At 39.2% G+C, this 27,273-nt stretch overlaps 1 protein-coding gene and 1 non-coding gene across 11 annotated transcripts in view; one reads left to right on the top strand and one right to left on the bottom strand.

Annotated features, from left to right (window-relative positions):
• Positions 1-586: 586 nt before the first annotated feature.
• LOC110984728 (uncharacterized) overlaps positions 587-27,273 on the top strand; it is a 50,935-nt gene continuing 24,248 nt past the window's right edge. For 2 of the 10 annotated variants that reach the window (XM_022245183.2, XM_022245178.2), the window contains exons 1-2: positions 587-688; positions 17,916-18,104. The gene's annotated coding sequence lies outside the window, so the exon portion shown is untranslated. The other 8 variants (XM_022245190.2, XM_087137273.1, XM_022245180.2 and 5 more) reach the window with 7 other exon arrangements.
• Trnat-ggu (transfer RNA threonine (anticodon GGU)) lies at positions 14,529-14,601 on the bottom strand. The gene has a single exon. It is a non-coding gene; the product is annotated as a tRNA-Thr (tRNA).

Here is a 27,273-nt window from a genome sequence, read left to right as displayed (position 1 = left end):
AAAATTGGCCCCATCTATTTTTTTTAAATCATTTTCAAGTCAAAAAGGAAGTTTTCAGGGGGGTGTGGTACAGTGCTTTACTTTGCTCGTTCTTTCACCATACTGACTTATTGAATGACAATTCCAGGTGTTTATTTCTATTATTGAAAATAAAAAATCATTATAGCATGCATGCAGTGATTTCTGCATGCATTGATTTGTCCAAGGCTTATACATGCACAGGAATCCATAGTCCTTTGATTACATGTAATCATGGAGGTGATGTTATGGCTGAAGACAGCATCCACTCCCAAGTCTGAATGTCACCCAATCTACTCCGTCCGGTGTGCCTCCTGCGTTTTCAAGCAAGTATCTATTACACGTTGTTTTCTCTCCTCGGGCCTCCAGGTCTGTGATTACACAAACTACCGCCAGGGCTCCCCACCAACGTCTTTTTGTTTGTTTGTTGGGTTGTTGGGTTGTTTGTTTGTTTGTTGGGGTGTTGGGTTGTTTGTTTGTTTGTTTGTTTTTGGAAACTGGTTCTGATCCCAGCTGATAAGATACCCGATACCCTTCAAAGTAGTTTACTGTAACAATAGAGGGCGCTGCAGATCATAACAATAACTCCGTACAAATGCATGTGGCGCGCTCGTCGGCTCAACACAAACCATACAAAAAACCTCCCGTTCCCTCAGCAGAATACGTACTGGTAAGTATTAATTGTTAGCGGTTAGAGGCTTTGTGATGTTTGCAATTCAGTGATTCATCTAAGAAAGAAACCAGTGCGCTACGACGTGAACTTATGGGTACGTCACTTGTTTCAATTTACAACGTGATGGTGACACTTCGGACAGTTAAGTTGGATTGGTACTCTGATCTGAGGCTGTACTACTAGCTACTCACATGTAATAGAGTCGAACCTTGACCCTGACGGCGTGCTTCCTGATCGCTTGAACAGTGACGTGCAGACATTTTTCAAATTGGAATTTCTTTTACTTTAGTTACTTCTTTTAAAAATCATCCTCGAAAAAGTCAATGTAACTGTGACTGTAGTCTGGTAGTGCCGACCAGTACACCCCGTCATTTGCATGTATTGATGGGTTGAGGATAGATGGTCCCGTAACCAGCGGATCAGTTAGCTATTTCTCTGGGTGGGCACCGCCATGTTATTATTCATTGTTCATGCATTAAATCAGTCACTTGTTTGACCCGGATCTCAAGTGTCCCACCTTTATAGTACTTCTGGTGTTGTTATTTTGCCGATTTGAGGCTGCCGGCTAGAGCCCGAGTCAGGGACAAACCTCTTGCAGGCTCAGCGTCACCCTTACGAGGAATTCAGACCTATACGGAGTGAATTCGACCACGGCAAGCACCGTCTCATTTTTTGCACGTCTAGTCTCGGTGCACCACATGGACTAACACTACATAACAGACCTGGGAAAGAGACATCGGGGGAGTCAGATAGGTGGAGTGGTTCTTTTCTCGCCTTCCACCTCTGCGGCCCGGATTCCATTCCCGGCTCGGTCCACATGTAGATTAGGTTTTCAGTTCCTACTTGATTTTGTGGGTTTTACCCAGAATATCCCTCTGGGGTTTTCTTTCCAACTCTACAAGTCTACAACTGTAACTGCTTCTCACTGTCTCCTCCTTACAGGTTTCTTCAGGCTGTTGAGCTTCAGGTACAGTGCCTATGGCACTTTTGAGAAATCTTTGGTTTTATTATCAGAAAGACTTAATCAATAATAATAGTATGCCAAAAATTGACACCGTAGGTGACATCCAGAGCAACTTGATGTTCTTTAAGCAGATAAAAAGTTGTAAAATTATATTTCAAGCTAGTCTTTCGGTGAAATCTGAAATAAAAACAGCACAAAATAAGCTTATTAGTTTACAGGTTTTTAGGAAATTGGCCTAAACTTTAAGCTTGCAATCTTTGTTAAATTTATCAAGTGGGACATGTCATTAAAAGGTAATAATTTTCAACGTGTTGAATTGTTATTTTCCAGATATTTTATTTGCTTTTTTCCACCAAATTCCAGTAAGTGATCCCAACTGTAGTTTTGGCTGTCCAAGCTGTATACCTTCAGTTGAGCTTGTCTAACTATAAAACTACATGTACATAGAGCAATAGCATACACCGTACTCTGTGCTGCATACACGTCGATAACACACAACCACAGTAATAAGAGTGTTTAGAATTAGTTTGTGTCATGGATGAAACAGCAAATTACCACTCCTGCACTTCTGAAGTTCAGTGAGCTGAAACAAAAAGTGATGATGGTGAATTGTTAAATTTATTGATCATATTTTAAATTTGCTGGCAGTATGTTTGGGACTTTGTTATAGTCTGGGCATCATTATAATAATATTCACGTAGGTTTTATTCATGAAACTATACAGGTGAGTATGGTTAGGTACACATATTCAGCATTCTTTCCTTTGATGTGTTTGTACTGGTCAGGTTTATTCTTGTTTCTTATTATCTCGTACACACAGTTCTCATGACTGATCTGATGTCACAGTTTAGTAACTGAATATTTGTATTTTATTTATGCATGTACAAGCGTGTACACTGGTACATACATGAAGGTAGTACTCATGAGCAAACAGCAGGTTGGTTGATTCCGGATATTTTCTTAATTTTTCTACCCAATTTTAGCGGTGCATACATTGATCAAGCCTGTACATGTACGCATTATGTCGCAACATGTACCGGTATCATACAGTACATTTCTAAGCTCCTGATGTCATTCCTTTCTTAAAAATTTGCTTCAATTAATTTGATTTAATATCAACTTTCCAAATAAATGTGCCTTATTTTCTCAGTTAACCTTATTTTCAGCTTTTGTTTTACTATTTCAGAGGGCATTTTACTGCTTGTTGGGTTTTTACATGTATGCAAATGAGTTTTTCCGTATTCATGAGCAAAACTGCAATGCCATCCCTGAAAGTCTTCATGTTTGAGCATAAAAAAGTTTATTTTCTCTTAATTAATGAATTATTTTTCTCTTTGCTCATCCATTGTTGCTCACATGTACATTGTATGTGAAAGGCAATTAGCAAGCATGAATCCCATTCTCAGACAATTTTCAACTAGTAAATTTGAGTATGTATACACTGACCTATATCTACCCTCGATGACATCACAGCAACAATGCCCTCAGTTGTTAATTATGCATGGATCATTTAAAAAGTTGGGAAAAGTGAAATTTTTGATGCATTTAATAAAAAAGGAATATAAAAGAGTTTTCATACATTGCGCAACAAGTTGCAGATAAATTTATTGCAGCTACCCTTGAACTTGTTACATGAGCCAGTGAACAGAGCTAGCTTAGGAGTTTAGTCTACATTTTTGCCTACTGTATTACTGTTGCAGAAAACCAGCCATGATACCATATCGTAGCCTGTATTTTGTCAAAAAGTTTACATGTTATTTGCAGCACTGCTGGAATGATATTCAGGGACACAAATAGATTGACATGTTTATGTATTTACAGGAGATTCGATATGTCCTGATAATCACTTTGAAAATTTGAAAAAATGTATCAAAGTTCATGAATTTACCGGTACCTACGGGTAAGTTCCTGGGTCTGTTTACTTGCTATAGACGTTACTAGTGCTTTAGTTATTTATACTTGGTTCAGCTGTGCCAATACACCTACATGTACGGGAACGTGTTGAGGTTCTGATTGCACTCTGTGTTGGACCAGATAAAATTTGTTTTGATTTGACCAGATAGAATTTGTTTTGATTTGACCAGAAAGAATTTGTTTTGATTTGACCAAATAGAATTTGTTTTGATTTGACCAGAAAGAATTTGTTTTGATTTGACCTGAAAGAATTTGTTTTGATTTGACCAAATAGAATTTGTTTTAATTTGACCAGAAAGAATTTGTTTTGATTTGACCAGATAGAATTTGTTTTGATTTGACCAGATAAAATTTGTTTTGATTTGACCAAATAGAATTTGTTTTGATTTGACCAGAAAGAATTTGTTTTGATTTGACCAGATAGAATTTGTTTTGATTTGACCAGAAAGAATTTGTTTTGATTTGACCGGATAGAATTTGTTTTGAGTTGACCAGAAAGAATTTGTTTTTATTTGACCAGATAGAATTTGTTTTGATTTGACCAGAAAGAATTTGTTTTGATTTGACCTGAAAGAATTTGTTTTGATTTGACCAGATAGAATATGTTTTGATTTGACCAGAAAGAATTTGTTTTGATTTGACCGGAAAGAATTTGTTTTGAGTTGACCAGAAAGAATTTGTTTTGATTTGACCAGATAGAATTTGTTTTGATTTGACCAGAAAGAATTTGTTTTGATTTGACCAGAAAGAATTTGTTTTGATTTGACCAAATAGAATTTGTTTTGATTTGACCAGAAAGAATTTGTTTTGATTTGACCAGATAGAATTTGTTTTGATTTGACCAGATAAAATTTGTTTTGATTTGACCAAATAGAATTTGTTTTGATTTGACCAGACAGAATTTGTTTTGATTTGACCAGATAGAATTTGTTTTGATTTGACCAGAAAGAATTTGTTTTGATTTGACCGGAAAGAATTTGTTTTGAGTTGACCAGAAAGAATTTGTTTTAATTTGACCAGATAGAATTTGTTTTGATTTGACCAGAAAGAATTTGTTTTGATAAATTAGACAGACTGATACATTTTGAAACATGAAACATTTTGATACCAACGGTAGGTTGTCTGCAGTATGTTTGCCAGGTGGCAAAAAGGATAGGCCCACCATCCTTTTTCTACACATATTATTGCAATAATGCATTTTAGGCCTACACTACATGAATGTAGTTTGAGTTAGTTTCAGGGTTGCCATGCTAGTTCAGGCTTGCTACAGGTACTAGTGGGTACAAACATTTGGAAACGTGTTGGGCCAATCAAAATAGAAATTACACGTACATGCAGTTGTGATTGAAGATGCTTTGTTGAGTTCTAAATCATACAATGTTGGTACATGTACCTACGTTGTATGACTTCTTTATGTGCTGCATATTGTATGGAAATTGCTAGGTACATGTAGCAGAATGTTTATAAATTGTTGATAAATACTTTAATTTACGGCGAATGTAGAGCTCTCTTCATGCAGCAAGTTTAGGGAATATTGCATGTAATATCAATAAAAGCATAACAACCAGTCCTGGATCTACATGATCTGGTCGTGAATAAATAACCATGCATACATGCAAATTATGTGCCCTGTTCGCTGATCCATCAATGAAGACATTCGCACCTGTATATGAGGCACACACGTGAAATATGAAAATTAGGCCTATCCAATACACCGGTACTGTAATATGTTTCAGGTACAGTGCATGAGATGGTTTTTGTTCACTGCTCAAAACATACATGTACATCCCTAATCGCAAGATTGAGGAAGATAACGACATGTACGGTACACATGTACATGTAGGCCTATGACTTCGAGTGCAGGTTGTTCTGGAGGTGTGAAATCCAGTAATGGTTTTACACAGGAAACCAAGGACAAACTTTGAATATTTGAACAGCTGAATGAAATCATTTTTATTGAATGGAATCTGAACTCAATTTTTTTACAATTCTCAACCATTTCATTGGGTTATTTTTTCAAATATCCCTGCAGTTTGATTGTCACATTATCAATACAATTCGTGTGTTCACTGAATTACAACTGGTAGATTTCAAGCAGATCAATTCCGTGGGTTTAGAATTTATTATTTATTTCTCATTGCTTTTATATATAATTACATGTATGTGATGTGTAATTCAAGGTACAATTTTATTTCCAAATAATAATTGTTTCATACCGGTTGTTGCTGGAAAGCTTTTGCACATGAAGGAAGCAAAATTTTGCAGGTGACGTGGTAATTTGAAATTCACATTTTGCTGGATGTTTTGTCGTTTGTACATGTATAATGCTTGTGAGATTTAACCAAATATCTTTGCAAGCTTTTCATTTTATGAAAATACATTCATCAATTTGTGCACTGTTATTTGAATTCTATTCATAGTCCATCTGCATCTACATTTGATGTAATTTTCCATTTAATTCAAATGTTAATTTGTATTGCAAAGCTTCTAGTTTTTGGCTTGCTAAATCCATTGATTTTTGGGTGTGTTCATTTGAAAAAGCATGACTATTACTAACGCTGTTGAGCATGCATGATGGAGGCAGGAGGGGGATAGTGTGAGGTCACGGCAATCAACATCACATGTTCCAGGTGCTTTTCCTTTCAATTTTGAGTCAATGAGATGCATCTGTTGCCATAGCAACTCCGTGACTGACACATCTCAACCTCCCCTGGTCTGTCCGTTGTGCCACCTGCTCACTTGAGGTTATGTCCATATTAGTTTGAAAGATTTCAGCCTGTTTTGAACTGTCTTGAAAAGGCAAAAGTAATGAAGCATAATGGCATTCAATGACTGCTGGATTTCAGCTTGCAATTTCAACTTTAACCTGGAGGGGCTCAATTTATATCTGCTTGTAGACAATTTCACGTTTAAACATTTTCTACAAGAAAACAAAGTTTAAGGTTGGCATTGTACATTTATGTCTCCATTTCAAATCTCGAGATGAAAGGATACATTTACATTCAGATATAAAACCCTGCACATTATGTAAAATAGTCCATGAAATCAAGAAACCAAGTAACAACAAAATCATATTCAGCCAACACCTACATTCCTTGATGGTCTTAAAGTTTCAGTGAGCCTTATTATAGTTGATCATAGTTTCAGTGTTTTTGTGGAGAAATGGAGATAGTTCTATGTGCACATACATTTACTGGTCATAATGAACAACATTTACTATTCCATGAGGATTGTTTGTGTCTTTCCAATATATAACAAACTATTTTCTGTTTTGTAACATGGATTGAGAACAGTTGCATCAGGTTTTCGCCCTCAGGGTAGATTCATTCCCCGTTTCCCAGTATGTTTTTTGTGCGTATCCCTCAGTGTGCTTGCCTTCGCAGAGAAGGCAGATGCTCTGTGTAAACTCACATCTGGTTTTATGGCTCAGGAAGCAATTACATGCGTCTAGGGAGGTCCATCAGTCAGTCACACAATTATTGCACTTGTTTGGACACCTTGCTGAATGGCATTTGGAGGCATTGAGCATAAAGGCAAGCCACTATGCCAACACTGATGCTCCACAGTCTTATGTCAAAATACTGGATGATTCTGGAGTTTGCCATTCCCAAGTATTTATTACTGTTGTCCAGAGAGGAGTGATTTCACCGTTCCAAGGCTACAAAAATCAATAATATTTTCATCAGTCTCTAAAATTCCTTCTGATTTGTCTCACTGTGTCTTTCAGACAACAAACTATTATTATTTAATAGTGTGGATTAGAGGCAACTTTCTCAGAGTACAAACAAAGGTAGAATATTGCATAATCTCTGTCAACACCTCAGGTATTATATTTATTAGTCATAAATACCTGGGACAGTTTTTCTATTTCTGTTGGTCAAAACGCATCAGGTGACCATGTATTAACATTTGATAATGCCCACTGTGTATATCACGTGCTGGCACATGGATACGAGAAAGTTTAACTGGATCTTATTGGTCAGGAGTCTGTGTGCATGTGACGCACCATGTACACACCAAGTTGATTGAAGGAGATTCTATTGGACAACTTTCAAAAGGAATACACCACAAAATGGATGGGATGTTTGGGAAAAATCATTGAAAACCCATCTATGTTGACTTTTTTTGACTCTCTGAATAAAAAGGTATTTATGAATGGGAATAAATATGTGCTCGGCCAGTCATAAACTAATGTTTAAGATGTTGCTAAGGAGAACAAACACTGATAATTCCTGCTCGGGCAATAGTCGCATCCACTCTCTTGAGCTGGTCTTAAACACAAGACACTGTGTCACAGTGTAAAGTGAGCGCATTTTGCCATCTCCAGCTGCCGACCGACATGCTTTTCAACATCATCTAGCCCACCAAAGAAATTTTATGCAAAAGGACAAAATTAATCACCTAATGGATGCATTAAAGAAATGAAGCATGCACCAGTGCTGAATCCAAAATTACTCATGGATGAGAATACCAGCTTCTTCTCCTGAAGGTTCATTGCTGGCATGAAAGTGCACGTATCTGATTGAATGGTTGGGGGGGGGGAGAACTGAACTGCCTCTGTCATGAGCCTCGCCAGGGTTGTTTCCGGGGGGCGGACCGCTTTACACTTTATTCCGAGGGGAACAATTTCCAGGGGTTGGGGGCAAAGCAGGCATCAGCTAAGAACTGATTAACAATTACATGTAGCTGTGGGAGGGGCTAAGTGTTCAGTTGGTAGTTTGTTTTTTTTCCAAGCAAAATGAAGATTTTCATTCCCTGTTTACTTTTTTCCCATCTCTTTCACATTTTCACATGTTTGTTTATTTACAAGATTGCTTTTGTTCCAGGGGAGAGGAGGGGGGCAAGTGTCGTGGCCTTTGTTTTATTACTGCCTTTTTTGACCAGTACATGTATTTCACTTTTGACCAAAGATCATATAGCACCGCAAGATGGCAAACTTCACCACAAATACATGTAAAACGTTGTAGTCGCATAGGCGCCATTTGAGCAAGCGATACGCCAGCGCAATGCACATTAATGCACAGGTGCAGGCGCCGCAGCAGGCACATGCACCTGGTGAGCCTGCGCCCAAGCATTACCATAAACTGCGCAGGCGTATCGCTTGCTCAAATGGCGCCCATGAAAATTACATCTTTTGGGCAGAGGTATCCATCTTGCGCCTTCGGCGCTGTACGATCTTTGCTTTTGACCAAATCTGATTGAATAGACATTGTGTCTGCTTCTCCATGTACATGTACATAATTGTCTGCAGAGCTTGACAAATTCAGAACATGCATATCCAACATGTTTTATTAGTTTGATAGAGATTACTAAAAAGGAATAAATTTACCTCAATTAAGAGCTGGTGATATTTGTGGCACGACTTATATTCAAAGCTCTTTCGGGGGTCCGTGCGAGATTGGGATTTGTGAGGATGTACACATGTACATGCATTGTATCTGTGCAGCCTTGTCCCCTAGCATATTGGGAAAATGTCATGGTAACAGAATTTTGCCTGATGTTTAGGATGTAAGCTTGTTAAGTGCACCTTGTTTTTAAAAGCTAGGGATAAATGGGGTTGTGGAAGTAGAATTAGAACTGGAAACTAATGCCATGGAGTATGCATACATGCACTGGATGTGGGTGTCAAGGGCAAATCTTTCAAAGTTAATCTTTGAAAAGAATGAAAGAATGAAGTTTATTCTTTGAAAGGTGTTCTTTAAAGAGAACGCTTATTGATAGAAGTACAACTTATCAATTTACCGTATATTTATAATAAACGTAATCTGTGAGTATAAAGTCATGTACAAAGAAAGGGTGCACTGTACATGTACACGTATACATGTACGTACTTGTATGTACACTTGTGTCCTACAGATATTTGTGAGTGATCAACACATGAAATTCAGTCCCTTTTAAATTCTTATGTTTAGAGCACTGGCATTTTTTATCCTGTGAGATACAATGTATGTACTGTTACGTTTTTGGAATCTGATATATCTGAACCATAAATGTATTGCACACTTACCAGTGAAATGAAATCTTGTGTTTTGTGACATTCAAATGGCGAGATGGTTTTAGTCCGGAGATAATGTGTGCTGTACTGTAGTTGCTGAAAAACTGCATCATTAGAGGTTTCTGCCTTGCTGAAAGGATCTTAGGTTACGTCTTCTCTTCTATCAGAAATAGCTTTCTTGCAAGGTGCAGATGTAACCGCATCTTAACAAATGCTGGTGACTGGAGAATTTGAGTGATAAATTGCCGCTAATGCGCAGCATAAATGAAACATTGCACCCTAGGCTAGCTGGCAGTCACTTCATTTTGAGGCCAAAGTCCTTGTGGACTGGAGAGGGAAATGGAAGGAGAGACTCTCCAAGAAAGGAAAGGATTTTAGTCAGCCTTTGATTGGTGAAGTGACGTGTTTATGAACAAGCCCACCATTTTGTGCAGCTTGCAAGTCTTTTCTTTCGCAATCATGGATTTTTGCATGAAATCGTGTGATCCAGCCAGTGACAGCTATTTCTGTGGCCTTTGCTGCTTGATTTTTTTGGTATCAAGAAATGAGAAAAAAATTCCAGTGAGTTGAGTTTATTATTGATCATTTGACCACTGAGGACACATGATTGTGTTGAATTTGTCCAGATACATGTGTATTTCAGGACTGAAGAAAAGTTAAGCATTTTCTGGCAGTGGAGGTCAAAACAAAAATAGGAGTTGCTGACAAATTTTTGACTAGTCTTGTTTCCAGATCTGTGTATTTGAAGCAGTGACTCGCATGATATTTGTGTTTCCAGATCTGTGTATTGAAGCAGTGACTCGCACGATATTTGTCGCTCATCGGTAGTTTGACATTGGCAGTGTTTTGTTTTCCTCCCATTTTGGTTTTGAGCTCCAGTTGAAGGCACTTTTTGTTGTCAAATTCACTGTGTGACCAATCCACTGTGACAAAAGTCCAAAAGGCCTCTTTGCAATACCTGTCGACATTTTTCACACATATAATGTCCATCTTCATCAGGATGCAAAACTCGGAGTGATTTATCAAAACAAAAGCTCAGTTTACTCTTTATAAAGCAGACAAAACATTACTTTAAAAATTGACCTTGAGACTCATTATGTGGGATCCGGTCACAAATGTTGCAGTTTTATCTTGTTTTGTGAAGATTGACAGTGTATGTTTTATTTTTGCACTTCTGCTGATCTTGTTAGAGACTCTAGTAGAGAAGTCAAATTGGATTAAAAGTTACATAGATGGCCAAGAGTGTAACAGAGTGACCTGCCTCATCTGTTGGACTTGTTTTCAGCATTTGGTATGATAAGTGCTGGGATAAGCCCCCCCCCATCTGACCCAAATCTTCCCTAGTACTGGTATGCATGGATTACGTAAAGTTGCAGCCTTCGGCACTCCGAATATGATCAAATAAGTCATGCATGATCAGATCGTGTATTGGTTGACATGGTCGTCTGTCTTACATCTGATTCTACGGTGACAGATTTGCAAATTGGATAGTGCTGTGGGTGCCGGTAATTCTAGCGGTTTCCCCCTCGGCCATCAGTCTTGCTGCTGCTAGCTGTTGGGTTGGCCAGCAATCAACTATTTTTTTGGATGCGGTAGAGGAGATTTGTCTTGCCTTTCAAGTGACAGCATTTTACGCAGCTGTGAGTATCCTTTCTGAGCAGCTCTTTCTGTTTGCTAACATTAAATTTGGTATTGGCCTGATTACATACATCAACATGATCAAACAAGGTCTCATGGTTTAATTTTTTGGACGGACTTGCTTTTCTTGCTGCCGAGAATGAAACAAAGTAACATTTTCCTGCACTTGGAACCATAGCAACATGAAATTTGTGACCCACCATCCCAAAACCAGGCTGCAGTATGTGTCTTCATATCCCTAAAACAGTGGAACTTCCACTGTTCATATTTTTATGGAAGTTCCACGGCTATTACTACCCTGTAAAAAGCTTTCTGCACACAGAATTTAGACTGAACACGGGTCACTTTGAAGTGTAAAAAAAGGTTAAGGAGAGGAATTGTCAAACATCACAATAACCTACATGTACATGTACTTAAGCCTGGTTTTGAAAGGTGAGTCACATTAATTTTATCCTTTTAAAAAAGTTATGTTGGATTTTTTAACCAGCTTTATTATTTATAACTTTATAATATTTAATTTATGTAATTCGTTAAGATGAGGACATCCAGCCCCCCTGGTTGCCCACTGTGAAATCCAGCCCCCCCTAGTTGCCCACTGTGACATCCAGCACCCCCCTGGTTGCCCACTGTGACATGCAGCCCCCCTAGTTGCCCACTGTGACATGCAGCCCCCCTAGTTGCCCACTGTGACATCCAGCCCCCCTAGTTGCCCACTGTGACATCCAGCCCCCCCCCCTGGTTGCCCACTGTGGCATCCAGCCCCCCTAGTTGCCCACTGTGACATCCAGCACCCCTAGTTGCCCACTGTGGCATCCAGCCCCCTAGTTGCCCACTGTGACATCCAGCCCCCTACTTGCCCACTGTGGCATCCAGCCCCCTACTTGCCCACTGTGGCATCCACCCCCCTACTTCCCCACCGTGACATCCAGCCCCCCCAGTTGCCCACTGTGATATCCAGCACCCCTCGTTGCCCACTGTGACATCCAGCCCCCCTAGTTGCCCACTGTGGCATCTAGCACCCCTAGTTGCCCACTGTGAAATCCAGCCCCCCTAGTTTCCCACTGTGAAATCCAGCCCCCCTAGTTGCGCACTGTGACCTCCAGCCCCCCTAGTTCCCCACTGTGACATCCAGCCCCCCTAGTTGCCCACTATGACATCCAGCCCCCCTAGTTGCCCACTGTGACATCCAGCCCCCTAGTTGCCCACTGTGACATCCAGCCCCCTACTTGCCCACTGTGGCATCCAGCCCCCTACTTGCCCACTGTGGCATCCAGCCCCCTACTTGCCCACTGTGACATCCAGCCCCCCTAGTTGCCCACTGTGATATCCAGCACCCCTAGTTGCCCACTGTGACATCCAGCCCCCCTAGTTGCCCACTGTGGCATCTAGCACCCCTAGTTGCCCACTGTGAAATCCAGCCCCCCTAGTTTCCCACTGTGAAATCCAGCCCCCCTAGTTGCGCACTGTGACATCCAGCCCCCCTAGTTGCCCACTGTGACATCCAGCCCCCCTAGTTGCCCACTGTGGCATCCAGCTCCCCCTGGTTGCCCACTGTGACATGCAGCCCCCTAGTTGCCCACTGTGGCATCCAGCTCCCCCTGGTTGCCCATTGTGACATGCAGCCCCCCTAGTTGCCCACTGTGGCATCCAGCCCCCCTAGTTGCCCACTGTGACATCCAGCCCCCCTAGTTGCCCACTGTGACATCCAGCCCCCTAGTTGCCCACTGTGAAATCCACCCCCCCCCCGGTTGCCCACTGTGACATCCAGCCCCCCCCTGGTTGCCCACTGTGACATGCAGCCCCCCTAGTTGCCCACTGTGAAATCCAGCCCCCCTAGTTGCCCACTGCCACGGTGACATGCAGCCCCCCTAGTTGCCCACTGTGACATGCAGCCCCCCTAGTTGCCCACTGTGGCATCCAGCCCCCCCTGGTTGCCCACTTTGACATCCAGCCCCCCCTAGTTGCCCACTGTGGCATCCAGCCCCCCCTGGTTGCCCACTTTGACATCCCGCCCCCCCTGGTTGCCCACTGTGACTTGCAGCCCCCCTCAGTGTGAAATCCAGCCCTGCATAGTTACTCCCTGTTTTCCCCCATAGTGAAGCTCTCACTACACCACTCTTGCTCAAGTTGATACAGTTCAAAGAGACAATGTTTAAATTGACTTGGCCAGTTGGGATTGTTATCTTTTTTTGATGTTTGCTCAACGTCTGTAGAATCCAGCCAACTGTCTTGTCTCAGACATTATTTACTGGTCAGAAAACACTTGGGGACAAATTGGATTGAAATGTTTCTTAAGTAAATGACGGTCACAAGCACTTTTAGATCTGTTGGACATGTCAAGATTGAAAGCCATTCGTTTTTGCTGTTGTGAAATTGATCAAGATTATGTTTGCTCATTAGTGTTTACTTATCCATCTCATCATTTTTGTAGGAGGAAAAGAAAGCAGTCTGTGCCGTTGTCATGGTAACGGTGTTGTTTGTATTTTTCAGTAGATAAATAGGTACCTGTACATTTTTGTTGGCATGAAAGGAAATAAATGAATCTGAGAGCAACAATGAAATCAAATACTGATAGCAGTTTTTTCTACATGTTTCTAAGCAAATTTGGGATGAGCTGGCGTCAAACATTAGGAAATGTCTCTTAGATAAGAACAAACATAACTACCGAGCCCTGTAATCAGTGACCATTCACCACAAAATGGAGCTTCAAGTTGAAAACTGTCACTTTGCAGTGTAGTGTAGGATATTAAACTTTGAAGGGGTGTTCAACTCTTTATTTTTCCAAGGACCTCATGGGCTGTAAGCCTCATTCTACCTATGGACAAATACATGTACATGTATCTTTGCTCAAACTGAATTTTCATCCCATTTTATTACATTGCTGTTCACTGACTTTAATACCGTTGGGATTTTTAAAGGCCATTTTTGTTTTAGAATGGACCCTTTATTTTACCACTGCAGTTCCGTGATTCCATTGCCAAGTTCAATATCCTCGCACATGCTACCATTGGAACAGTTTTGTTGCGCATATGAAATGCATATAAAAATGTACACATGCCTGTTCTTAAATTGATTCCATTGCCAAATTCAATATCCTCGCACATGCTACCATTGGAACAGTTTTGTCGCGCATATGAAATGCATATAAAAATGTACACATGCCAGTTCTTAAATTGATTGACTAGAAGCTAAGTTTGTGTTGACAGATCACTTTTTTTCCTGTGGAAGACAATCAGTCTGACTTCTTTGCACTGGATGTGAAACAGATGACTCAATTAAGAAATAATGCTGTTAGTTGAAGTAATTATAAAGATGAACAAAGAAACTGACTGGAGCGGGATTTGAACCTGCAACCTCTGGAACACCGCACCAGTGCTCTACCAACTGAGCTATCCAGCCCTATGTTAATGGCTCTTCCCGTTTGTCAATATGTCTGTTGGGGGCGGTGCTAGCCAGTAGCCATTAAACCTGAAACACCATGTAGCCAGGGATCACACCCAATTAACATGATACAACCTGGGAAATGGTGAAGTTGAAGAAATTGACGCACCTGCTCATGGTACTAGTACATGGCAGATATACGTATGACATTGTGGACATTACAGCGCAACTTTATTCATTTTGCTTAAGGGCATGCAGATGCACTGAATAACAGTTGAGCTCTTTTGTCCTGAATTTGATCATGAAGTGCACGTAGTACACTGTTTTATTTGTTGCTCACGACTGAGTTACTGCATGACACTTGCCATACATTCCAACTGCATTGTACAGCTACATGTACAGCCCTTGCTACACGTACATCGCATAATTGCCTGGGACAGATCGTCTCCCTCCCTGTTATGATGTTCCTCCTTTCAAGATCACGAAGTTGATTGCCTTGCCTTTCCCCCGCGGACTCAATTGTCTCCGACAGCACAGCAAATTTACTCAGAAAGCATATGGTTACCAACATTGGTGTCTTAGCACGGTGGCTTGTCAATTGATGAGCTGATACTGGGATGGGGAATTTACGACTGCAGGTTGAAATGATGGTTGTTTGGATCCGGGACTGGCCAGTGTTGATATTCGGGATCTTTTAGTGATGTTGATGGTGTTGTCCTGAGAAACCAAGCTGACAGGTTGTATGTGATGTTCTTGTATTTATCTGATCATGGTTTTTCTGATCATGCACACAGTGACTGTCAGTGAACAGGGTTCTTTTGTGGGAGACAATGACAGGTGAAAAGTCCCATAATGCAATTCATAATTACCCAATATTAGCAGCCAGAACTAAACCGAGATCATACTGCTCATTGCTGCAACTTGCACCCAATGCTTCTAAATGGCTGCTTTCTTAACTTAACATATAACAGTACACAATATCAAGTTTTTCAGAGGTTTTTCAAATCTGATCACGTAGTTCCAAATTAAAACTTAAACTTTACCACTGTACTTATGTTGTTTTTTGTGTGATGTGATATTTCCTCTTGAGTGAATAAAAAGCAGAATCTGGTCTCTCTTGTTTTGAAATCTTGGGTAAAGGGATTGTAGACTCCCAGGTTTTATTAGACAAATGAAATGTATTCCTGAAAGCAGATGTCAGCAAGCACCTTTCCTCCCACAGCACATCAAAAGCATACAAGGAAATGTCAGTTAATATCAAAGAATAGAAGTACATGTAAGAAGCAAGGCGGTTTTGAATCAACTTAAATCCCATCCAGCAAAATCCCCTTCCTGTTTTCCAAATGGATCTGCACACGATAAACGTACATATACTGTACCAGTAGAAGATAGTGGTTCAAAACTACAATACATAGTAACATTAATCACACTGTACTTTTGCATGTATGTCCACATCCATGCATGCACAGTCAATTTTGTCAATTTATTTTTAAATTGCAAAACCCAACTATTGTACATGTACATGTAGGTTTGTCATTGAGATTTTTGAAGAATTCTTTTTGTATCATATCTAAGGGCTTTGTGTACATCTCACACAGGTTTTCCCTTAAAGCTGATTACTGTTTTAAAAATAACAAATTGTTCCCATGTATACATGTATATATATTTTTTCCATGAGATATGCCAGCAAAACCATTTGACCAAAATGCTCCTTTAGTCATGTTTGTTTGTAGTTGCAGACTTAGATGTGCAGCGACTTTCACGACTTTCACTCTTTTGAAGGATATTTCTGCACATTTAAGATTTTAATAGAAATTTTACTGTACTTGTACACTGTAATTGATGTGACAATATACATCGTACTCTGTCTCTAGGGAGGTTGCTTACATGTACATGACCTTTGTGAGCCCATGTATTTTTAGCTCACCAGTGGTTTAGTTTTTTCACCACATTTTAATGAGATTTCTAAGAGGTGAGTTACTCTAGCTGTTTAAATACACCTTCAAGAATTGAAGCATGACAACAGATGCTTTTATGGTGCGTTGCCATGGTAACAAGAGACCAAGTGTGATTTCTATTACCAGTGAGCAAATTGACTTTGTATGACTAAGTGTGAATTATTCTTTATTCATTCATTAAGCATACAGTATTATAATTTTTGTATGGATTCATGGTCAACCCCTTAGGAAAATGAAAAAAGAAACTGACTGACAGTGTGAACCGATAAAGAAACAAACTCATGAAACAGTCACACATTATGCATGTACAAGAGTTTCCCCTGCCTATTCAATGTGAGGCAGCCCAACTCACAAATTTAGTAACCCCTCCTCAACCTTTCTGGGCCAGTATCACCACCTTGAATGAAATTTAAAAAAAGAAAAAGTAGTAGAGAACTGAAAGAAATCTGATATCTTTGGAATACATGTATGTACACATGTACCTTCAGATTACAATGACTGGCGTTTTATACAAGATTTTTTTCGTGGAAGTGGATTGCAAATACACTGCACAGTCGAACCTCATTAAGAGGAGAACTGTCAATATAACATTTGCTTATAACAACAAAAGTTTAAATTTCTTTAATTAAATATCTTTAATTACATGGAAAGAAATTTTACTGTTTTACTTCTTTTCTTTAATTTTCAAGTAAATGATGATCAGGGCATTTTTGAAATCATCTCATTTGTAGTTGATTACTGAACTGTGGTATTGCAATAAAATGTTTTTTACTCATTATTTTTTGAGGGATGAGATTTTCATGGAGATGCTCATTTCCATTCGAGAATTGTAGATGGTGATGAATATGATCTGCAGTGTCGTCATATGATTATGGTTGCCATGGTGTTAACCAATCAGTATTCGGAGGTTTGGTTTTCTGGGTGAAGAGGCAAATATAATTATTTGGTTGACTTCCTACAATGCAAAGGGAGATAACATTTCTGTACTGACGCACATCCATTGATGTATTCAACATTTGTTGCACATCTTCATAAAAATTACATCGAGGCATCTTGCATAAGAGAAAGTTTTGTTTTTTCAAACTCACAGATTGATTTTTTTTTTATTTTGGTCTGTATCAATTTTCCTTGCACATGATGTTGAAATGAAAAGTCTAAAACAAATGAAAACACTTCTTAAACTGTCTTTTCATTCTCGTTTTCTTAGATGTACAATTTTGTACATGTGTAGAAATAATGAAAAGGTCACTGTACATCCATGGATGATTTTTAACAATAGTCCACATGCACCCTTGTTTAAGCTTCAACCACAATCATCAAGACAACGAAAATTGTAATGAATGTATATATGTGTTTTTGTTGTACTGTACGTAGAACTCTACGCTGTTTTTGCTGCATCTCAGTGGTAACCAGCAGACGAAGTCATTATCCTTGATGCAACTTAGCAAGTGATAAGGATGGTCTCCTTAGCAATCACCAGTCTGCCAAAATGACTGATGACATCATCCAAGCAATGGAGACTTCATTAGCAATGTAGTGAGTGTCACTGAGCTGTTCCACTCGGTAAGTCCTCCCAACGTTCCCACAGTTCCTCTGCTAAAGTCCAGAGTATGACCTGAAGAGTTGTTGCACGCAAACAGCTCATTTGCTGCAGAGTACCATGGATAGATGTACATTTTGAAATTACAGGTCAATATGATCTCCTACAAAATGCAAGCAGTGCTACCGATTAGCTTTGGAAATGACAATGCAAATTTAAGTTCAGTACAGGCGTACCTTAAAGTTGAATGGAACCCATTATTCCGCTGTCTGGGGAATTCTCCACATCTGATAACGTTACAATATGCATCATTAGCAACGAGTGATATATTTTGCATTTAATTTTGAAGGAAGGTCTTCTTTTAATGGGTGAGTTTAAAGATATGTGCAGATGTGTGTTCCTTGAGTTGGATGAGTACGTGCAGATGAACATGTCTCAATTTGTCCTTGGTGAATCGATTGATTGAGTGAATTGTGCAATGAACTCTTATAGTGTCTGCAGTGGACGAGACTGTGTTGTCTTTCATCTTATGGATTCATGTACATCTGATACAATGTTGGAATAACAAAAATAATTTCACTGCACTGCATGGCTCTGTACCACTCTGACAGATGCAAATGTAATTTCAAGATTTTTTTTTTTTTTTTTTGCGTTGGGGAGATGTTAATTTAAATAACAGGTTTTGCCCTACCCAACATATATAGATAAACACTGTACGCTCAGTGCTTTTTCTGCGAAAAATTCACAAGCTTTCTTGGGTGGGACTCAAACCCACGACCTCCTGCTTACTAGTGCAGACGTTTTAACCACTCGTCCACCGAGCTTGCTGAGGTCGCCTGGCCGGTCTGAGTCAGGTGGAGCAGCGGGTACCGCAAACTATTTTCAAAATTCTAGGACATTTCGAACGTGAGATTTGAAAGGCAATATTTAACATTTTGTTAGTGCAAAGAATATAAGTCAGAGAACATCCAAGTTTGGCTTGATTGATTGTTTCCAGAGCCTTCAAAGCAGAACTTAAAAAACTTGGCCACAAGGTGTAATGTATTGAACAGATTACCATCTGCCAAGGGCAAGACAAGGCAAAGAGTGGGTAAGTGTCAGAAAAGGTCAGGAAGTATCGGGAAGTATCACTGAGGACACACACAAGTAGGGGAGAGCAGAACACCTGCTGTGAAACTGGGAATTTATCGATTAGGGATAACACTAACAGGGACTTGCTGTTGGGCAAACTCAATCAGAATTCATGGCAAACAAGATGAATAACTAGCGTAGGCCTTTTCACACTTCCTTCTGACTGTGCATTTCGAATGTAATTTGTCTTAAACCAACTCAAAATGAAACCTGTGACATTTTTCAATATCAGACATTTTGGTCAAGTTTGCAAGTAGATTGAGATGCATTTATGCTGGTAACCAGGATAATACTGTTTAGCATGGTAACTTGATTATCTCAGGATTAAAAATCAGGAAAAGAGCTCACTCCTGATTGTGATACTGGAGACATTGCACAGTAGTTGATCATTGTGATTGGAAAGGCGACCAGTAGATAATTAGAATTATTAGTTGTAGGTTCATGTATTAATTCAACACAATTGAACAAGTACAGGTGTGTCATAAAAGTACATGTGCTCTTGTTATGTGGAGACTTACTTTTTTGTAAAAATTTGCTGAAACTGCTAACACTTTATCTGATGAATTTGACACACCTCAAGTTCTTGTGGATGCTGATCAATTCTAAACCTTTGGAGTATGCTGCATAATTCTCTGATCCAATCTACTCAGTTACTTCACTGTTTTACAAAATGTCCACTGACCAGAAACAATTTACTCAAGGCACCTGAATATAGACCTGCTGACCTACAACAAACTGAACAAACACAGTGCGTTTCCTGGGATATTTGGAAGGATTTTCAGTTTTACAGACTTGGCACGTCCACTTTGCCCATTGCCACATGGTCTAGTCCCTACTCTGCCTTTGGGCCTTTGCTGTCTCTCACAGCTCCATGTACATGTACCTCAGATTTGTCACTAGAGAAAGAAGACTTTAAAGTTTGGTTAGTGGAAGAATCAGTAGAGGATTACAAAGTGTATGATGTTCAGCCGAAAAGTCTGTGGCTTGGCTCAACAGGATTGGTACAGTGTCAGTGAACTACTGAACCTTTTCGTGGTGTGTAATTGCTTCTCAAGTAGTGAATAATCTTTTAAGAATTTGTGAAATCACTGATGCAAGGGCTGTCCATCTTTGACATCCTCCGCTGGCGAGGAAAATTGCTCAGCTTGAGATAGTATTTCGTTGAGACGAGTGATGAGGTTATTATTAGATACACTGCTCAGAGGGGGCACTTGGTGGAGTCGGTGATAACAGCAAGCTCATGAAGGATTTCTTGCTGCGAGAAAGACTTAAGTGGATTGCGATAAGTGGTTAAAGTGTCATCTATATTTGCAACAAATCCTGTAAGAGGTTCGTGGTTGATGGAAGCTTGTTACCTGAAAGTCGTCTTGGTGTTGAGTGGACTTTCATCTATACTGTATCTTTCACAATTATTAGTTTGTATTTGTTTCTCAGTGACATATCTAGCCCCCCCCCACACCTGAACAAAGAATTTGTCAGCGTTGCTTTAGTTAAAGTGGTAGATTGACGGATTCATTTTTAGTTTTGAAATAATTCAGTATTGTAAACAGTTTAAACAAAAATTTGCTGCTGTTTGTTTTATTTCTCTTCATGAGTTTCACATTTTTTTAAAGAAGGGCCTGTTTTCTCAATGTCATTGTCCCATTTTATGATGTACGTGTACTGGTGCAATGTTTCCAAGAAATTTAATCTTCTCCTCAGCCTCTGCTACGTATGGTATGATCGTATATGGAATGTGTAAGCACACTACCTATAGCTGATGAGCCACTGGTCTCGGCATGCAATAACATCAGCTGTATGGCAATGAATTATGATCTGGGATGATGTAGGTACGTATCCTGAGGTGTATGCTGTCATTGACCAGTTGTTTTCCTGGAAATATAGTTTGATTTGTGGCCGCTGTGCCTCAGGCCAAAGATACCCTCAAGGCAAACTGAGCATCAATACCAAATCTATATGCTCAAAGGATGTGAACGTACGTGCACATACATGTGTAGTGGACCAGATGTTAAGGAACATGCAGACTTTTTTTCTGTTTCCGTTTGTTCTTTAGAAGTGATTTGTTGGTTTGTTGGCCTGACAGTTAGTTGGTTGAGTGAGCATGCTATTAAGAAGATATTTTAAAATTAATCATGAAAAGTAAATTGGTTGTACTCGTACATGTATGATTGGTCATGTTTAAATTCTGTGTACAAGTACATTCATGCACATAATGTTATGGAATATACATGTCGACAATGTGTGAAATAGTCTCCATGTACATGTACCTGTAGACGGTACGTGTGATGAATGACCATTCAGTATACTCCAGCCACAAAATAATGCAGCTGTCTTGGTAAATATTCAAAAGTGACAAGAGGTCTTACATGTACATATATGCAGCTTGTGAGCAAAGTATTAAAATGATTAAAAAACCTTGAGGAGCATAGACTTCAAATTTGCTCTGTTTGGTTTGACAGTCTTGACACTTCATGGTGATGGGTGCATACATGCACTGTCCAGGTCAAAGAATCTGTTAGCCAGTAAGATCCTGCCAGAGACTAGCATCCCCACTGTGATCACCTTGGGTGTCATTAACCTGCTTGTCCTTGCAAAGAGGTGGGGTGGTCGTTGAAAACGCCAGATGACATCCGATGCCGTGCAGCATTCAATCTGGAGTCCGAATCATCTCCGTTCAGAATGTGTTGCTCATTTCTTACTTACCTTGGCAATTCAGTGATCATGCACCTGATGGGTTGTCCAGATCATCCGTGTGCTTTTCTCTGAATTGGATACTTCATCCTGAAGGTATGACAGAAGGGTTTGATGTTTTACTCATCTAGTGCTAGAACTCACACTTTATAAAAGAAGCTGTGAAGACACTGTCATTGGCCATTCCTGCTGTTTGCTGTGGGTAAGTACATGTATATAGTGCCTATAGTGTACCGGCCTTGTGGTACACACGTATACATGTGTTAGAGTCAAGTTGAGTTTTGAAAGCTTAATTAGCACGAGGCAAGTAAATGGTGAAACATGAATAATAGTTGCCATGTGCTCTGTAGATACAGTTTTCATTACAATTCTATGCAATCACTAGATTTATTCAGCATTTAAAATGCTTATAGTAAACTAACATCAACTTTTGTACACGTTGAATGCCATCAAAGATTTCGTGCCACATTTGTCTGAAGTTTTGTAGTTTTGATGGCTGAATTTACCTTTTGAATATGGTTTGATAATAGAAACCCAGGCAGAAATCTGTCAATGACCGTTACAGGGGTCATTCACAATATGGTGTGCCTCCACGGTTCCCCAACAATTACATGTATTTTTCCTACCTTGACTTGCATGTTGACACAGGGAACTATGCAACCCTTACTGTAGGCCAACTCTTTACATTTTGGCAGACACTCATCAGTAATTGATGTGAGTTTGACAAATTTGATGGACAAATTTTTGAATGAATGACAGGTCGCCATCCTTTGTCAAAACAAGAAGGTGCACGGCAAGATTTTGATTGTGCAAGTATAGGCAATTATAAAATCACAATGTAATGGAGTAGCATGGTGTTGACTTTTTCCCACAAAGTGGCAGGTAAATAAATGATTTAATTGATTTAAGCCCTCTAGTGATGGTTTAGTGGTGCTGTGAATTATCCTATTTCTAGAGCCAGCTACATGTATTAGTAATATGTACATGTACGGTACAACATTAATGCTTCAGGGATTATTCTGGATAACAGATGATGGGTGCCATGCTGCTGCCATGGCTGGGGGCCTTATAAATGATTGTCCAGTGACATTGATTTATCTTTACATTGTACATATCCACGATGAGGAAGTTGCAGAATTTGACGTTGACACTCTTAATTCTATTGTGTTTTATACTGTATTTACAGTGTACCTGTGAGAATAAAACTGAAAATATTCCTATCAGATCATAGATGAATGGATTAACAGTCTGTCCCACTTTTGCTTCAAGACTGTAACATTGCTTTACAGTTCATAGATTTACATGTGAAGTGCTGCTTACACCATACACAGACGATGTGCCCTTTTTTTGTCTGACAGTGGTTGGAAGTTTTATGTCTTTGTACAATTTACATGTATGTGTGTACATTGTGCATCATGTAGGATGTTTCCATAGATGCACCAGTGCACAGCCATGCACTGTGTGATGAGATATACATGTATGTCTGTGGGTAGTTGCTCAGTATTGCATTTAGTGAATGTATGAAAAAGTTTTGAAACTCAAATTGCCTGGCCCTGGTAGTCAGATTAAACAGACATCTTTTTTTGTATCGGTACACCATACAGGTTACAGATACCCAACATCTGTATTTTGTAAAAGTAAATGAAGTTAGCCTTTAATCAAAAGATGAGTTTCCGTGGTAATAGCCTGAGGGGAGAAATCGCATACTCAAATTGGAAGGCTAAGCCAGTAAAATTATTCATTAAAAAGGGAAAGAGTAATCACTTTCAGCAATTTAATCTTTCCTGGAGCAAAACCAGGCAGAATTAAGGAAAATGAGAGTCATGTACATGTACATACATGACATGTACATATACAGATGTACATGTATTTTTTTCTGTGTACGTGTTATTATACATGTACATGTACGTATTCATGAGTTAGTTTTTGTTTCATTTTGTTTCTTGCATAGAATTTGCATACATGTCTGTTCAAAACTGCTTGAGATTTTGAGTTCTTTTTAAGTACCGGTAGCTTGTCAAATTGTTAATTGAGTTGTGCCTTGTTGTTTGGAAGATAATTGATTTTGTTGGAATGCTGAGCCAGTAGATGCTTACTGTACAATGTCAGCTGGCTACATTTTTATTTTCCAACACACAGTGTTTGGTACCAGCACACAAGCAAATCAAATGGTACCATGTGTAAGTGACCTTAACCATAACTGTTAAAACCTTCTGTTTCTAGTCAAATGTGAAACAAGGAAAACATGATTACATGTACATGTATGCAGATAGGCTGACTTACACCAGTACTTCAGGTGTAATTTTAAAAGGACCATACCCCAGTAATTCAGATTTACTTTTCAAAATGAAACTCAGAAAATCAGAACTACATGCTGTACCTACTCCATTTTCTGGTAATTAACAGCTAGAGTGTCTTTTAAGGATAGCTGTAATCAATGCTTTTGATTACAAACCTGTAAAATGCACCTTTGTGCCTCAGTAAACCTTATTTTCAACTTTGGTTTCACATTTCAAAGGGTATTTTAATGCCTTTTTGGTTTTTATGCTAATGAGTATTTCCATATTCATGAGTAAAACTGATGTCATCTCAGGAAGAAACCTCAATATTACATTGGTTCACACAAAAAAGTCCTGCATTTTTGTAGATTTCCGTAGACAAAGTGTTCTCTTCTTTGCTGATTCATTGTTGTTAATGTGCATAGCAATGAGAAACCATCAATCCCTCTCTCAAAAAAAGTTTTCAGTTAGTACATTCTGGGTTCACAATTTGAACAGAAATACCTATGCACAGAACCATGGCCATTTTCCAATACTCAACTTCAGCTCCGTCTCAGGCTTCAACTGTTTTTTAACTAGGTGATTTTGAAGCTGTAAGCACAGTAACTAGTCTAATACTGCCACAGAACATCAAATAAGATGCAAGAGATTCAGAAATTACAGTAATCCAGTTTAATTTAAACGCTTCAGGCCCACAATCAGGGATTGGTTTTGGGAACGAAGCCTGAGAAGGAGCCCAAGTCGAGTATTGGAAAAGGGCCCTACTCTTCCCTAGATGACTTCACAGCAACAGCACCCTCAGTTGTCCAGGAAAACATGGATAATTTTTATTTTAAAATGTGCACTTTTCAACGCTTTTAACCAAATAAGAGTGTGGAAGAGTTCTCGTACATTGAAGAAAAGTACAGTACAAAGATGCAGGAAAATGTTTCAAGGAAAACTTCATTACAGCCCCGGTACACTTCAACCAATGTGTAGATAAGCACAGAGAAGGTTGGGCTGTATATCCTCACAGGCACAATTGCTGAAGATGTTGACTTTAACCTTTTTCTCTGAATAGGTGTGTGACACATCACCATTATAATAACGTTGAGTTAATTTGTCTGTCCCTGGATGTCCCTGCTAAGTTATCAGCAACTGGGTAAAATTTGCGCCTGTAGCTCCAGATTCATCAGACTCAAGTACACAACTGCACTGTATTTGTGCCTTAGTAGCAATGCACTCTATGTCTCAGCCTACCTCAGACTCATGGTCTCCCTTACAGCTCATGGGGCTCAAGTTTCAACAAATTCTTTCAAGAGATAGTGAGATGCTTCTTGCCATGACGCCAGTGATGACTTTCTCTGTCCTACTGGAGCTTATACGAAAGCCCAGTGACATTTAGAAATTATTCTCACATCACAAAGCAGTAAGATATGGAATTTGACTTGGACCTAATGTGATAGGTCCACGGTTTCTTTATTGATCTGATAAAGGTTAAACTTCCAGAGTTTTACTAATTCTAATGTTCAAAACCTGCAAATTAAAAATTCAAGCATATCAATTTTGTTTAGATGGAAGTCTGTTTAAAATCAGTAACTTAAAATACACATTAAATATAGGAGATTTGTGTTTTAGCATTCCTAAATATAGGAAGTCCCTAAATGTGAGTTTAATTGTTCAAGTGCTTAACTGCATTATATTTAATACTGAGGTAGTGAGCTTTTACAAAATGTTTTACTAGAAAGGTAAATGAGACATCGAGCTTTAGGAATTTTTGAATCAGTATTTTTGAATCGGTTCATTTACAGTAGTCATAACTTGGAACATTTGTTGTTGTATTTTTCCATACCATGTAATGTCTATTTGAAGACAGCAAGTAGTTTGACCTTTATTTGTGTGGCCTCCATCTATTCAACCCGCCAGACATGCCCAAACACCTCATGGGATAATTAAATCTCAATTACTTTGTATCTGATTGGATTGTTATCATCCAGGCCATCTCTGAGCAACTCGTCGTACTCATCAAACACATCCTGGACAAACATTGGAAACAGTTGGCATGCCATTCATGAAGCAGATGTGATGAAGTGGCCGAGTTACCATAAAAAGCCATGATAAATATGACAAACTTTTTCAATTCTTGATATCACACAGCCTTATAACATCTTGTCATTTAACGAGGCCATACCTGCAGTCCCTGGTGGTAATAAAAATGCACCAGTCCAGGGCTTGAATTTCTGAAAATTGAGCTGAGTTTCAAGGGTGATGCCTGAAAAATCTACCCGACCAGAGACGATTCCTTTCACAGTTCAAACAAGACCGTAAAGAAAGACAATCAAGTATTTATGATACAGTATATACATTATGAATCAAAGAGGGAAAAACGGCAAACTTTCAAGTCTTCTTGAGAGCTTCTTTTCAATCACCAATGAAGTTTGAGAAACTGTGGCAAGAGTAACAGTATCTACGAGAATAAGACCTTTACTATGGACTTTCACTAAAATGCCAGTTCTGCTGGCAAGGTCCACTACCGTATTTTAACAAGACAAACAGTGATCTGAAATCTATCTGAGGTGTTTAGACGTTTCCTTTGTGATAATGTAAATGCCACACTGTCTTGCAGATGTTGTCTTGATGCCAGAATGGAATATTGGTCACCTGCAAGGGCTTTCATTTAGAGCTCTCAAGGCAGTTTTCATGTTGTGTGAATGACCCAGTCGTTTCTCTTAAGTTCTCACACTTTATTTTTGTAGATTCACAATTTGGGGTGCTAGCAATGTAGGCCTACTGACATGTATTTACATGCATCTAGTCCTACATGTATGGGACCTGTTCATGCTGACTATGCTCTGCATTACATTATCTTACTGTCATTATTATGGGTTTACAATACACATTTTTGTGAAATTTAAGAATTAAACATCAATCATCTGGGTCGGCTTCAGTGTACCCATAGTTAAAGAGGAACTTCTAAAGATAAAACCATGAAGAAACCGTTGAAGTCTTTAAAATAAAGCATACATACTAGTAGTTTCTAAAGGAATTATTGGATTGCCTGAAAGATATGTCTGCAAGACAGGAAAAAAATATCTTTTCATAGATGACTTTG

This window comes from Acanthaster planci, linkage group LG05 (genome assembly GCF_054643075.1).
Source record: "Acanthaster planci isolate LZ-2023a linkage group LG05, COTS_SCS, whole genome shotgun sequence".
NCBI lineage: Eukaryota > Metazoa > Echinodermata > Asteroidea > Valvatida > Acanthasteridae > Acanthaster > Acanthaster planci.
Note: the sequence above shows the minus strand (reverse complement) of the source record. Positions and strands in the feature narration are given on the sequence as shown.